Source organism: Stegostoma tigrinum, chromosome 15 (assembly GCF_030684315.1).
Source record: "Stegostoma tigrinum isolate sSteTig4 chromosome 15, sSteTig4.hap1, whole genome shotgun sequence".
NCBI lineage: Eukaryota > Metazoa > Chordata > Chondrichthyes > Orectolobiformes > Stegostomatidae > Stegostoma > Stegostoma tigrinum.
Window position 1 is genome coordinate 28,835,472 of NC_081368.1, and position 15,766 is coordinate 28,851,237.

General features: G+C 40.3%; 1 protein-coding gene across 9 annotated transcripts in view; it reads left to right on the forward strand.

The window, feature by feature from the left end:
- Positions 1-15,766, forward strand: part of LOC125458672 (glutamate receptor 3-like) — a 384,493-nt gene that overhangs the window by 178,488 nt on the left and 190,239 nt on the right. The gene's annotated exons all lie outside the window — the stretch shown is intronic.

Here is a 15,766-nt window from a genome sequence, read left to right on the forward strand (position 1 = left end):
GTCTTCACCTTGTAAAGTATTCAACCTTCTAGTATTGTTCTGTGTTATAAATTGAGTAGAGAGTAGGTCACACCTTAAAAGTGGAACGATTGGGATATTTCAGGCTACCTTGTTAATGCTTAAAAGATTCACTCTATAAAATAATTTGCAAAAATTCTGAAATCAGAAACAAAGAAAAACTGTTCAAAGTAATTATGAGGCTATAACAAGAACAATGGGAATTTAGTCTTCCACATAGCTTCAGTTAAATTGTAATGAAAAATGTGCCATACGCTCATATATTAGACAATATGTTTAAGTCTTCAATTGCCATTTGAACGCATGATCTTGTTTTATATGTGAATCAAAGACATGGCTAATACAGTAGCTCATTCTGGGGAGCATGGCTGCCATGGTCCCATATTCCTGCCTAATCAGTACTGACTGGCATCACAAACCTCTTCCAGATTTAAGATCTTCTTCAGTCTCTCACCCCACTCTCAAACTTCCAGTGACTTTCAGAAGATCTCAGTCTTATTCTTCTCTTTTTTTCAGGGTTTCAGTTTCCCACTGTTGTCTCCTGTTGTTGGTTTTCTGTTTTCCTTCTTTACAATCTTGGCCCCTGTTCCTTGACTATAGTGGCAGTAAATTGTCAAACACTCAGCATCGATAAAAATCACATTTGCATTTGTTTTCTGGGGAATGCAAGACACTCTAAAAAGGTGACATCCAGAAAAGAATATGACAGTGTTTTGGCAGTTGATCAGAGCTGAAAAGCTGCAGAGATCTCCTCTAGACAGCAAAATGGATGTCAATAATAAGATTTAGGCATAGATCATTTGAAAAAGACAGGAGTCATTAAAGCTACTTTGAACCTTAAAAAAAGGGGAATCCTGGTCGATCCAGGGGCTTGATACAAGATGGTTCCAGGATGGCTTTAGCGTTCCAAGGTCATGAGTACCTTGTTCCAGAGTTAGTCAGAGGCATTGAAGAATTCTGAAAATGATAACCAGGAAAAGATACCACTGGAGATACAATGCAGGAGCCCTGAGAGTGGGAAGTAACGAGAACGGTCCCAACATCTTGTAAAAAGGATAAGAAGACCAGAAGAAACCAACAAATCATCGAAGGTAATAGAATTCAAGGAGAAGTGAGAAATCTCCTAAGACATCAGGAGGAGGCCACCAAGAGGCAACTAACCAAGGAAGAAGTCCCAGGCAGTGTGTTGATGCTGCATGGCGGGTCCATGTAAGTAAGGCTGTGGGAGGCCTTAGAGGGGATGAGAATGGATTGCCATTCAGCCAGGGAGTTAATGTTGGAATGCAGCCCAAAAGATAAGATTGAAGCACCAGAAAATGAGGAAGTGTCTACACAGCGAAATTGGACGGTGTTAAAAAGTGGTGTCTTTGAGTGAAGAGTGAATAGCCCTGGGAGGAAAATCCAAGTATTAACAAGATTTTTGTGATTTACAGTGATTATTGACATCTGGGTGAGGTTGCAAACAAGTTCTTGATCATATCTGCAGTTTACTGTGTAGGGTATGTTTAACCCCAAAACCAATGCATTTTTGTGGCTTTATTCTATCAGTAGTGATCTGAGATCCCAAACATCTTTTTTGTTTAAATAAAAGCTATTAGTCCCTTACCAGAACTCAACTAAACTTGTAGGTCTGATCAGGGATCATAATGCTTGAGAGTTGATTTAGATTCATGTGGAGCAAACAGATCTGAACTACAGTAGTGATTCTGGTTTGCATTCCTGCCATTGATCTATACCTTCACTCACCAAGAGTTTTCAAATATTTCAGGTCATCCAAATGTTTTACTTTTAAATCAAGCCAACTGCAGTAATATACAGACATGGCACTACCTGGAGGGTGTTTCATGGTACATCTTTAAATGTGATTTGGCCATTTTACACTGAAATTATAACAAGAGATTCTGCCAATGCAAAGATATACAGCATAACTGCCTTATACAAATGCATAATTTCAGACAAAGTTAGTGCCTGTAGGTGACTAGAAAATAAAACAGTTATGGGAAACTTACAATCATTTGGGGTGACACAGTGGCTCAGTGGTTAGCACTGCTCTCTCACAGGGCCAGGACCCTGGCTTCGATTCCACCCTCAGGCGACTGTCTATGTAGAGTTTGTAAATTCTCCCCGTGTCTGTGTGGGTTTCCTCCCACAATCCAAAGATGTGCAGGTTAGGTGGATTGGCCATGTTAAATTGCCTGTAGTGTTTAGCAGTGTGTGGATTAGGTGAATGTGTCTCAGTGGGATGTTCTGAAGGCCAGTGTGGACTTGTTGGGCCAAAGGGCCTGTTTCCACACTGTAGGGATTCCATGATCTATGAATTAACTTATTTGAGTTCAGTAGTCTGATGTTAGTTACTAGGTTGTTTATGTATGAACTGTTAACTGTCATTTACATTTAACTCAGGAAATGTTGCAATGTGTGTTGCAAGGTTACAATTGTAACATACATTAAATTAAAATTGTTTAAGCAATCAATTGATATGTACAGTTGTCCATTTGGTTTGCACCTTCTTAAAAGAGCATTCAAAGCAAAGACATTCAAAGTTATTAATACCATTATTGCTAATTATTAATATTGTACAATATAGTTTCAAGATGTTTGAGATATATCTTCTATAAGACTTTCCACTCAATTAAAATATAAAATACAGAAAAGATTCAGGAAATGGGATTTAGCTTAAACACAGCTTCTCTAGTGCCTTAGCTCTCGCATCTATGCTTCAACCTTCACAAGATTTTTGTTTCTACTGTTGAAAAATCTATTCTAATCATTTGTCACTAACAGCAGCTTGTGCTATTACCAATGGCATGTACTGCATTGAAATAAATAATGAATGATTAGCAACATGATGAAAATGAGCAGAGGGCAAAGCTGATACTTCCAAAATTTCTGATCATAGAAAAAGGGCATTGAGGATTGTCTCCCAAAGTGTCTTAGGAATTTAACTGCAGAGCTGCTTTTAAAAAAACAATCTGCTAGGCTTCTGCACGCAAGACAGCCTGATTGACAGCATAAAGGTCTTTCTGGCTGGAAATCATATTCACAAGGTCAAAGCTAAAAAGCATATTTGGGAGTCTCTATGCAGGTCCTGAATGTGGCTGAGGGGATATTCAGGCTAAATGTAGGTTCCTGATCACACAGTGGGGCACAAAGAGTGTGAGCACAGGGTGAGTGGTGATAACATTCAGGGCAGCACAATCACAATAGGGGTTTAAGGATTGGAAGGTGATCATGGGGTGGGGTGCAATGGAGCTGCATTGTAGTTCACTGGAAAGGAGGAAAGGGAAGCAAACAGTTTCGTGTTAGCTTGTTGGACCTTTGTAGCACTTAGTTTCTGGCTATAAGCAGTGCTGTGAAGTCACTTACCTCATAGATTAAGCTACTCGCCTCCATTAAACTGTCAGGCTTCCCAGAGGCCCAGGAAACCAGGTCAGCTGCAGTTAAAAATGGAATGACTGTAAGTCTGCAACCTATTTTAGTATTGAAATGACCAAGCAAGTTCTTATAAACTATTTGGTTCCCGACATCTAGTTCTTACTTCGATGAAGACCGGAACTGTTTGAGTTCTGTTTCTGTTCAAAGTATCTTGCCTCTGATGTGACCTGAACTGTACATTTTCAGGAGTTTCGATTCAGCCTTTTGCATCAGCCATTTGTTTCTTGCAAGTTCATGAATCTTTAAGCAAGCATAGAATAGAATATCCTTTTATTGTCATATTGGACTCAGATGCAAAATTAAATAGCTTTCATGGCACAGCTTCAAAGAGGATAATATCAAGATTGCGCATAATTTTTCTCAAACAGAAGTAATCGATCCTGCTGTGTGACTTCAGCAATCTGAAAGCTGATGGTCAGTAACTGTAATAATTTCCAATCTCTAAAATAGGTGAGTTCTTGCAGGCTTTGATGTTACACCGACCCACTTAATCAATCCCGTAACTGCATTTGTCTTGGCTGTCTGCTCGGGCTGGTTTTCAGTTAGAGACATCACCTCCTGCCAATGGGACCAGAAGGCTGTGGTGACCCAGAGCTTCATGTACGATGTCATAGTGTCAAGGCTTGATTGAGGGCAGGCACCTGAACTGGAGTGGGCTGGAGTGGGTTCTGCAATATCAGTCACTTCTTTACAAATTGGGCAAGTGGATATGATATTGAAGCAGCTCTGAAGGGAGCAGGGAAAGTCTCCTGGTGGCTGTGTGGGTGGAAGAAATGTCTGAAGCTTGATGAAACATGCCAAGGCTGTCAAAGAGCAGGGGGAAGTCCTATTCCTTGACACAGGCAGAAGGAGACAGGCAAGGCAGAACAAGCAGACTGGTGTCAACATTGCCTGGTTGATGAAAAGAGATCAGTGACCTTATGAGTTCTAGCAAAGTGAGTGATGTTTGTTCTGAGGTCTTTGAATGTGTCTGAGGGAGAATAAAAGTTAACAGACAGGGTTCCCCAATCTGTCAGTGAAAATGCCCCCAGGCTGTACAGCCAGTGATTGATTGTGTACAGGAGGTTTGCCTGTATCATCACCTTGAACAGTCAGGCTGCTACCATCTTTTGATGGTGACTATAACGGAAATGCATGAGCTTGCAGGAGAGGAGAGCTCATATTGTTCAGAGGATGACTGCCTTCTAGGTCCATCCTCCCTCCTCCAGAGAAAGATATGATAGAGCTGTTGGAATGGAGGCAGGCCAGGATATAATGGACGGCAAGGTGGGGTTGGGACTACAAGAGAGAGTAGCCAAATGAAGGAATTGAAAAGACTGTGGTGACAGCAGAGATTCAGATGCTGCATAATGAGAGGGTTCTGTTGGAAAGCAGACTGTACTCTTGTCAGCCTTAAAGGACCATAAGAAATAGGAGCAGCCCATTCAGCCCCTCGAGCCTAGTCCACCATTTAGTAGGATCATTGCTGATCCAACATTTCCCACATTAATTTTCTTGTCCTTTCCCAGTAAACCTTCATTCCTGCACTGATCAAGAATCTATCTTAGCCTTAAAATTACACAAGGACTTTTCCCCACAGCTCTCTGTTGCAAGGAATTCCAAAGATTCTCAACTCACTGAGAGAAGAAATCCCTCCTCACCTCAGTCTTAAATTGGCGCCCTTTTATTCTGACACTGAGCTCTCTGGTCCTAGATACTCCCATGAGAGAAAACATCCTCTCAGCATTTACCCTGTTCAGTTCCTTAAGAATCCTGTATGTTTCAATGAGATCACCTCTCATTCTCACAAACTCTAGTAACATCTCAATCTGTTTAGCCTTTGCTTATAAGACAGTCTCTCCATATCCGAGATTATTTTAGTTAACTTTCACTGAATTGCCTTCAATGAAATATCTTTCCTTAAGTGAGGGGACCAGAACTGCTGCAGTCCTCCAGATGTGGCCTCGCCACTTTGCACAGGTGTCGTCAGACTTCCCCACTCTTTTACTCCAACCCCCTTGAAATAAGGGCCAACATTTCATCAGCCTTCCTTAATACCTGCTGTACCTGCCTGCTAGCTTTCTGCGGTTAATGTGCAAGTACCCCAAGTCCCTTTGTGATACAGCTTTCTGCAGCTTTTTCTCCACTTAAATAATATTCTGCTTTTTCTTTCTCCCAGTTGTTCACATTTTCCCACACAACATTCCGTTTGCCAACTTTTTGCCCACTTACTTAACCTATCAGTATCTCTCTAAACTGTTTGTAACCCTCTGGCAATCCACCTTTCCACCTATTTTATTGGCAAATTTGGCTATAGTACATTCACTTCCTTCCTCCAAGTTATTGATACATATTGTAAACAGTTGTGGTCCCAGTGCTGATTCCCGTCAGTGCTGTGACCCACTGGTCACAGGTCACCAATGCAACAATAGAATCCCTAGAGTGTGGAAGCAAGCCATTCAACACATTGAGTCACATCAACCCTTGAAAGAGCATACCATTCAGATAATCCCTCCTCACCCTATCCTTGTAACTTCATATTCCCCATGGCTAACGCACTTGCATGCATATCCCTGGACACTATGGGCAATTTAGCATTGCCAATCCATCTAACCTGTACACCTTTGGACTGTGGGAGGAAACCCATGCAGACACAGAAAGAATGTGCAAACTCCACACAAACAATTTCCCAAGGCTGGAATCGAACCTGCGACCTTGGTGCTGTGAGGTAGTGGTGCTAACTACTGAGCCACCATTCCGCCTGTAAAGAACACTGCATCCCATTGCTGTTTCCTGCCTATGAGCTAATTCTCTATTTGTGCCTATTTACTACCTGCTATACCACAGCTTTTATGTTATGACTTAGCTTTTTGTGAGACAGCTTGCTGAATGCCTTTTGGAAGCCTAAGTACAATACATCTACTGGTTCTCCTGTATTCAGTCTGGTTGAGAATTGCTTGATTAAATTATTCAGACATGATCTCCCTTTCAGCTAGCTATGCTGACTCTGCTTGACTGAATTATGACTTTCCAAATATTCTGCTATTATTTCTCTAATAATTGATTCCTATACTTTTTCAACAATAGATGTTAGGCTAATCAGTTTATAGGTACCACTTTTTGCCAGTCATCAGGACCAGTGACCCCTATTAGTTTGTCAAATACTGTATCTCTAGAGACAGTGGTGGTACTTAATTCCCCCTTTGTATTCTTCAATATTAATGGAATGTTTAAAGTATCTTCCACCATAAAGATTGATGAAAAGTATAAGTTTAACTCTTCTGCTACTTCCTTGTTCCCCATACCCAACTTCCCAGGTTCATTTTCTAAGGGACGTATGTTCACTTTGACTTCCCTCTTCCTTTTTATATATTTAAAGGAACTGTTAATTGCAGTTTTATATTCATCATAAGTTTGCCCTCATAGATATTTTTTCAGTCATCATTATCTTTTTAGTCTTTACTGGGTTCTGAATTAACCCCACTTTTCAGGGCTATCACTGACTTTGGTCTCTATGTACTTTCTTTTTCAACTTAATACTATCCTTAACTTCCTTGGTTAGCCATAGTTGGTTTAACCTTCTCTTAGTATCTTTCCTGCTTCCTGGGATATATTTTGGCTGAGAGTCTTGAATTACTTATTGAAATCTTTCAGTAACAGCTGTATTTACCTCGATTTCTGCCATCAGTCATTGTTCTAGGTGCTTTGTGCATTAAGAAACAAAATATTTAGGTTTGTTCTTTTATCAAATTTCCCTACACTTTTACGGTTCCTTGATACAATATGACATTCACACATTCTGTCCCTTCTTTTTATTTTCTGGTAAGTATAAATCTCATCTAACTAACGTGCAATCCTACCTTCTCCTTTACCTTTGATTTTTTTTAAATTTTCCATGTAATTGAACCAACTCCCCCCACTATTTAGTTTAAAGCCCAGGTTATGCAGTACCAGGACTCTGGTCCCAACATGATTTATCTGGAACCCACCCCATCAGAACAGCTCCCTCCTTCGCCAGTAATTGCCCCAATGTTCCATGAATTCAAACCCATTTCTCCAATACCAATCTTTGAGCCACTTATTTACCTCTTTAATCTTATTTACCCTATTTAATCCTTTGCTATTTAGCTCATGGCTCAAGTAGTAATCTGGAGATTATTACCTTTTTGGTTCTGCTTTTTTCAATTTGGCCCCTAGCTGCTCATATTCCCTCAGCAGAATATCTTTCTTCTTTCTGCCTATATCATTGGTACCCTGGACCATGGACCATGACAGCTGGATCTTTCCCCTTCCACTCCAAGTTCCTCTGCAGTCTAGAGGAAATATCCTGAACCCGGGCACTGCACTCTTTGCAACTCTCAATCCTGGCCACAAAGAACATGTCAATTCCTCTGATTACACTATCCCGAATCTGTAGCCCCTGCTCACAGCCACACAGGTAGAAAGAATCTCAAATCTGTCAGGTAAGCTTAAGGGCTGAGGCTTCTTGTGCACTACCTTCTGGAATCCTGAACCTGCCTTGCTCGTGGTCACACCCTCCTGTTCCTGACCACTGACCATTAATCTCAGGGGTGTGATTGCCTTCTGATACTCAGCATCCAGGTAACTCTCTCCCATTTCCTGATGTGTTGCAGAGTTCAAAACTGAGACTCCAGCTCTGAGCCAGAGTTCCTCAAAAACCAACATTTGCTATAGATGTGGTCACTATGAACCACAGTGCGGTGCACCAGCTCCCACCTCCTGCAGGGCTATATTGCTCATCCCTGCATCCCCAATTTATTCATTTAGTTCTTAATTTGTTTTTTAAAGGTTTCCCACTGGCCTTTTAGATTGTTATCTGTAAATATTTCCCCACATTTATCTTTGATGAAAGTAACCTGTAATAGACAGTCACATTAGCAGCTATCATCAACCAATAAACTTGTAGTTTTCCTGTGATGTTGCTCTTTGCTTCGTGCTGGGTCGTCCAATCCTGAACTTCAATTTATCCTGTTAAAGAGGCTTTACAATCTATGAACAAAAAAAGCAAGCAAAAAAAAACCGAGATAACAAAGTGTGAAGCTTGATGAACACAGCAGGCCAAGCAGCATCTCAGGAGCACAAAAGCTGACGTTTCGGGCCTAGACCCTTCATCAGAGAGGGGGATGGGGAGAGGGTTCTGGAGTAAATAGGGAGAGAGGGCGAGGCGGACCGAAGATGGAGAGAAAAGAAGATAGGTAGAGAGGAGAGTATAGGTGGGGAGGTAGGAAGGGGATAGGTCAGTCCAGGGAAGACAGACAGGTCAAGGAGGCAGGATGAGGTTAGTAGGTAGGAAATGGAGGTGCGGCTTGAGGTGGGAGGAAGGGATAGGTGAGAGGAAGAACAGGTTAGGGGGGCGGGGACAGGCTGGGCTGGTTTTGGGATGCAGTGGGGGAAGGGGACGAGCTGGGCTGGTTTTGGGATGCAGTGGGGGAAGGGGACGAGCTGGGCTGGTTTTGGGATGCAGTGGGGTGAGGGGAGATTTTGAAGCTAGTGAAGTCCACATTGATACCTATTCACCTCTGCACCAAATTCCCACACTGTCTCCAAATGCCTGGATTATATACTCACTCGGGTTGTATCTCACTGCAGATGTGATTTATATTTCCTGACCGTGTAAGGCTGACTGATCTCCCACAATGTGGGGAAGGCAGTAGCATAGTCACTTCACTAGTAATCTAGAACCCCAGGTTAATGATCGAGTTAGGTAAAAGGCTTGGATGCCAACATGAATATAGAATGAACATAAGTACTTGCAGCAATTCTTTTATACTCAAGAAGTGTGCATTATTCTCACATCATTTTCAATGAGAACTATTCAACTACATTTCCTTGTTAGGTATCTTTCTGAAAATTAAATTCAGAAGAGCCTACAAGTACAAATTATGTATGGCTTAACAGAGAGAATAAATTCAATAGGCAAAGTATTCTTGAAATGCTCAATGTTTTAAGATTTGAGTCTCATAAAGGACGGTGGATTCCATAAAAAAGGGCAATACAATTGACAGTCCCTTAGCTCCAAATAACATAAAATGAAATTTCCAGTCTTCTGTTCAAGGTTACTAACAGTTCCCATTTTACTGCCAATTCAGCTATTTAATTACAGGGACATTGTGAAAACTACCAATTAAAGGTAGCATTTTCAAGTGAAAAGAAAGGCATAATTGCACTCTATTTCCAATCAAACAACTGCTGTGCAGATACATAGCGTTTGCTTGCTTTGATACAAAGATGTAAAGACCAATATGGGTTTATGTTGATGCCAGTCGATGATCCTGAAAGCCATCCTGCTGAAAGACATAACATTGTATTGCCTGTGTCAGTCAATCACTCAATTCCACTGAGCAATGCTGCAGCCAGATTGTACGTAAGGTGTTGGAAATTATATGAGCCGTGCAACAGTTGCACTTGAACATCTGTGGTTGTCAGTTTATAAGGGCTAATTTTTAGCTTTGCCATCTGGGCAATAATGTGATGCTATTGTAGTACTCCTTTGGTTTTCTACACCTGATGTAATTGCTGCAGCTTATATCCAAAAGTTCGTCTCAAGCTGCAAACAGTGTTTACACACAAATAAATGATACAAGGGAAAGACCAGTTATGATTTGTCTGAGAAAATCTATCCATCCATGGAGAAAGTCATCGTTCCATGTGACAAATGTATGTTTAACTTAATGGAACTACAAGATTGAAATGTATTTCTTAACCACACTGGCAATCAAGGAACAGCTGACACCAAAGGGCTCTGAAGACCACAGTGTGTTTTACAGTTGTAGATAGTAAGATAGAAGAACCTATCCTGAGATACCTCAGCTATCAGGCAACAATTATCAAACAAAGTACAGTAGTGTCAACCATATAATATCCACCTCTTGATCCAAAGTACACCTAGTACTGATTTTTAGGAGATATTTCCATCAACAATAAATACTGTTTGATTATTTGAAATCTGATGAAATGACCTGATTTGCAGTTGAAATAATAATGAATCCACAACTTGACAGTAGTTTTTTTTTGCAAAATACAGAATTCCGGAGGAGTTACTATCAGAAAACTGTCCATTTCATCATCTAGTAATTCGTCAGTTTGCAGAACACCACAACTGTGAGCATTAAATCTCATTGCTAAAGGATTTGCATGAACAATCAAAAAGTGAATCCAAACTGCTCATTTCAACAGTGGATCTTGGTAGCAACAACTTTAGATCTTCTCTGTCCCACCTCACTCTTCCTTATTTAAACACAAATTGGATTTCATTTTTTCACTTCTACCTAAAAAATTAAGAAAATACACTAACTCAAAATAAAACAATTTGCCTACACCATAATTCATTGGTTCAGTTCCATTCAAGCTTTTCAAACAGCTAGAAATGTATTTTCTCTATGATCATTAGTATGTAATGCATTTGAAACACTGTTGATTGTTACTAGTTCTGAGCCCCATAAATGAAGGGAATCATTGTTCAAAACAAGCACCTCTTACAACTTTATTCTCAGGAACAGAAGTCCCCTCTTCATAATTGAGTGACTATTTGTTTTACTCGTGACTCATGAAATTCCAATGGCAGGTCAGTTATGTATTCTGAACATAACACGCAGACACATGAAATAGGAATTTAAACAGGCCATTCATACCTTATAGTTTCCCCACCATTCAATAAGATCACAGTAGATCTAGTTGTGTTTAGAATTCCACATCTTCATCTATTCTTGATAACCTGTGTGTTTTTTAACTCATTCAGGAGATACGGGGTTTGCTTGCTGCGTCAACATTTATTGCCCATCCCTAGTGTGATGATGTGATGTCTTTAAGAAGTGTATTTTGTCCTTTTTTAAAATGAAGAAAGGTTGAGACAGAGAGCAGTCTGCCCAAAGCCAATAAAGTAAACAGCTTGTGAGGCTTGTTTTTTCTTTAAGTTGGAACAATAGAAGAAGCCTGAACAGGTAGAGTCAAACTCCTGCTGAACCAAGATTTTTAGTTTTAGCCTGCAGCAGTTGCTGGGATCTTGAAGCAGGTTGTGGAAGCACTTATTCCTCTTGCTGTTACAGCTAAAACCTGAGATTCTCTTCTTGGTGCTAGAATTGCTTGTGAGATAATCTGTTTCACTGAATTTGCCTTTACCAAGGGTGTGTTTATGGGATGTTACTATGTTGGAACAGTTAATTTATTGTTAAGCATTTCAATAGTTACAGTTAAGCTATTTCTTTTAGTTTTATATTTTCTATGTTTTAGTGTAAAAGTAAAGGTGTTGTGCTTAAAGTCAAACTCAGTTTGACAAATCAAATTATATCTGGGACGCCATGCATTTAAAATAAGGAGATAGCAAGAAATGCAGATGCTGGAGTCAGGGTCAACATGTTGACAGACAGCAGCATTCGAAATAATTTATTGGAGTCCAGTAAATTACTGAAGCCTGTCTAGGGAACTGGCAATTGCACTATGGGCCATAACCAGCTACCATCTCTCAAAATGACAGCATTCATCCTCTTGTTTTGCTCCATGTGCTGTATGCCCGTTATCCAAATCATTCTGTATTCAAAGGGGATTTGAGAGTACTACAGCCTACCAGCATTTTTAAGGGAGCATTGGATTAAGCTCCAGTGCTAGCAGCACTGACATTATTAGAGCATTACACTCTAACTAATACTGTACTCTACCTGTAAACCTCCAAAGGACTGATCCTAAAATATAAAGCCACCGTCAAAATGGCATCCTGTCAGAACTACTATCACCAGAAATGTGTGCACCACATTGAAGACTTTGGAAGTGAAGCAGCACCTGTCACACAAAGAAACTGAGCAGTACAGTGCCAAAATTTATAATCATGGTTTAGCATGGTTTGTGCATATTTTGGATCCTTAGCTGTCTAGCAGAAATTTAAGCAAAAATCTACAGTGGTCTACATGTCGAACACAAGTGTATATCTCCCCGCATATAGTCAGAAACCAAAGATTTACCAGGATATTGCTGGGACTTGAGTGTTTGAGTTATAAAACTAGGTTTGATAGGCTGGGACATTTTTCACTTCTGTGGACTATAGAAGATTGAGGGGTGACCTTATAGAGGTTTATAAAATCATGCAAGGATAGATAAGGAGAGTAGCTAGGATAGGGGAGTTCAAAACTAGGGGACATACTTTTGAGGTGAGAGAAGAAAGCTTTTAAGAGGACATTTGGGGCAGCTTTCCTGCACAGAGAGTGGTTAGTATGTGGAATGAACTGCCAGAGGAAGTGGTGGATGCAGGTATGATTACAACATTTAAAAGACGTTTGGATAAGTTCATGAAAAGGAAAGGTTTAGAGAGATACAGACCAAATGCAGGCAAGTGGGACTAGTTTTGTTTGGGAACATGGTCGGCGTGGACAGGTTGTCCTGAAAGGTCTATATCCAGGCTGTATGACTATGACTGTCCAAAGACACGGGCTAAATCCAACCCATATGCTCCTGCAAAAGAAAATCTTGCACATGTTTTTGTGGTAGGCATATTTCACAATGCAAAGGAGTGTTTACTGGAAAATGCAATGCATTAACTGAAGCTGCCTATATAACCAGTCATTCAGGAGATTGCTGATTCTTCCTGGCTTTTAGGATAGAGTAGATGAAATAATATGTTGTAAAGTGGGAGACTGGGCAATCAAAAGGAACTGTCAGTCAATGCCTATATTACTAAACGTGTTTCCATATTTTTCAAGTACATTTATAGAAAATTGCTGGCTAAGAAATCTATACATATAAATATTTCTGAAGAAGCGTCTAGGCCCGAAATGTCAGCTTTCCTGCTCCATTGATGCTGCTTGGCCTGCTGTGTTCATCCAGCTCTACACCTTGTTATCTCATATGCTTAGCACTGGTGTCTTTACAACAATAAGGGTTACATGGCCAAGATGTTACCTCCAAAAATTGTACATTCAGTGGAAAGCTAAGCAAATGATGAAAAATAATTAAGGAATTTACGAAGGAATCATGATATTATGTTGAATGAACAGATGTTTACTCTGTTTACTCTAGATCTAATCATGTAATGTTTATTGCCCAAGCAATTGATACATATCAGGTATATACTAAAGCACTGGGGAATCACCATTCGTACCGAAAGCCTGCAAATCACCTCTCAGGCTAATTAAGCCCTCATTAAATGTGGTATTCATGTAGCTTCAGTGCCTAATCAGTACTGTTGGAGATCAATACCACATACAGTTAAAAAAAATACTTGGCTTAATTGACCATGTTACCTTGTGTTTCTCAAAGAGGAGTTTAGAACATAGAACATAGAACAGTACAGCACAGAACAGGCCCTTCAGCCCACAATGTTGTGCCAACCATTGATCCTCATGTATGCACCCTCAAATTTCTGTGACCATATACATGTCCAGCAGTCTCTTAAATGACCCCAATGACCTTGCTTCCACAACTGCTGCTGGCAACGCATTCCATGCTCTCACAACTCTCTGCGTAAAGAACCTGCCTCTGACATCCCCTCTATACTTTCCACCAACCAGCTTAAAACTATGACCCCTCGTGCTAGCCATTTCTGCCCTGGGAAATAGTCTCTGGCTATCAACTCTATCTATGCCTCTCATTATCTTGTATACCTCAATTAGGTCCCCTCTCCTCCTCCTTTTCTCCAATGAAAAGAGACCGAGCTCAGTCAACCTCTCTTCATAAGATAAGCCCTCCAGTCCAGGCAGCATCCTGGTAAACCTCCTCTGAACCCTCTCCAAAGCATCCACATCTTTCCTATAATAGGGCGCCCAGAACTGGACGCAGTATTCCAAGTGCGGTCTAACCAAAGTTTTATAGTTTGGTGGACACACAGTAACTGAACATTATGAATGACAAAAGCCAAATTAAATCCAGATGAGCAACAAGGTAATAACAAAAGTTCATAGAGAGGCACTCAGAACGAGCATGAACTTTACAACTAGTGACTGAATTATCTCAAGACGAGTGTCAATCTTTTAGCGAGGCAATGGAGGTCAGTTCAGTACTGTTTTTTGTTGGTTACAAACAAACTGAGACATTGTTATAATCCTAGCTGACTTTGTTACTGGACAGAGAAGTTCCTAGGCTGAAAGCTGGCATTTTAGATCTTTTGTTTTTGGTTTTAACGGGGTGGACACTGAAACACAAGCACACATGCTGCAGCTTATTACAATAGAATAAACTAAACTTTTTATGTATAACAGATTTAAAGGTTTCGAAACGTGGTTAAAAATAATGCCATTAATCCCAAAATACTCATGCCAGAGAGAATTTCCTTCTCTTTCACATCTAAAAGGTCTTATTTTTAACTGTAGCTTCAGTTCCCAGTTGAGAGTCAGATAGTTACTTCATGGAGCCCTCCTTCTTACAACCGAGCTGTACATAGCTTCAAATAACTTCTTCATAGTTGCAACCAAATGCTTCAGGTCTGGAACTTTAAAACCCAACTATTTCTTATTAGTTCTTAGTATTTCTTGGTGTAACCTATTTCTTAAATGTTCTAAACTTATCTCTCTTCTTCGGAAACAACTGTACTTCACAACTGGATGCAACTTAGAGTCCTGCAAAACCTTGAAACCCAAAAGCTCTTCAATCTGTGAGTGTTTCCCCTAACACCCCACACCATAAAAAATCCTGGGTTTTCTATCTGAAAGCCTAATGAGCTGTACTGTTTACTTTGCTTACTCATAAAATGACAATAAGTTGCTTCATCAGAATGAGGGAAGCAGAGAGTAAGTATCTGAGAATTTGGGTCAAAGTTTGAATTTGACACAAAGGGGAAAGGAGGTGATTTCTTTAAAGTTTACTGTAACTGAAGAAACTTGACATATCCAAGGGCTGCACCAGCAACTGTCTGTGTATTCCTTTAGAAGTGACGTTTTGTTCCCAGAGACGTGTATCAACACATGGACTGGGCCAAGCTGTACCTCCAGGCTCTTTACTTGCTGCCCTCACCCCAAGATACCTAGATGCTCACCATATCCCTGACTTTTTGCACTTTGTCCCTTCAACCCAAGATACCAAGCTCAGATTAGTTCTGTCTTGCCACGCCATTTAGCGCAGACATGAAGAAAGTAAGCTTGTCATGATTATAAGTACACCTCAGTCAATTTTGGGAGAGGTAGTTAACGAGGTAAATTTAGTAAGGTATGATGTATTTTGAGCAAGAATCCCACCAAAGATCCCAATGCAACTTGTACTTCAGCAAAAGAAAGTAAGGTTCGATCCATAAGGTCTGTTTTAAATGAGGAACTTACATGAAATCTTGCAGAATTGGAGATCCAAGTGGCTCGGAAATATGAGAAGTGAAGGAAATTAGTATTAGTCTAAAGAT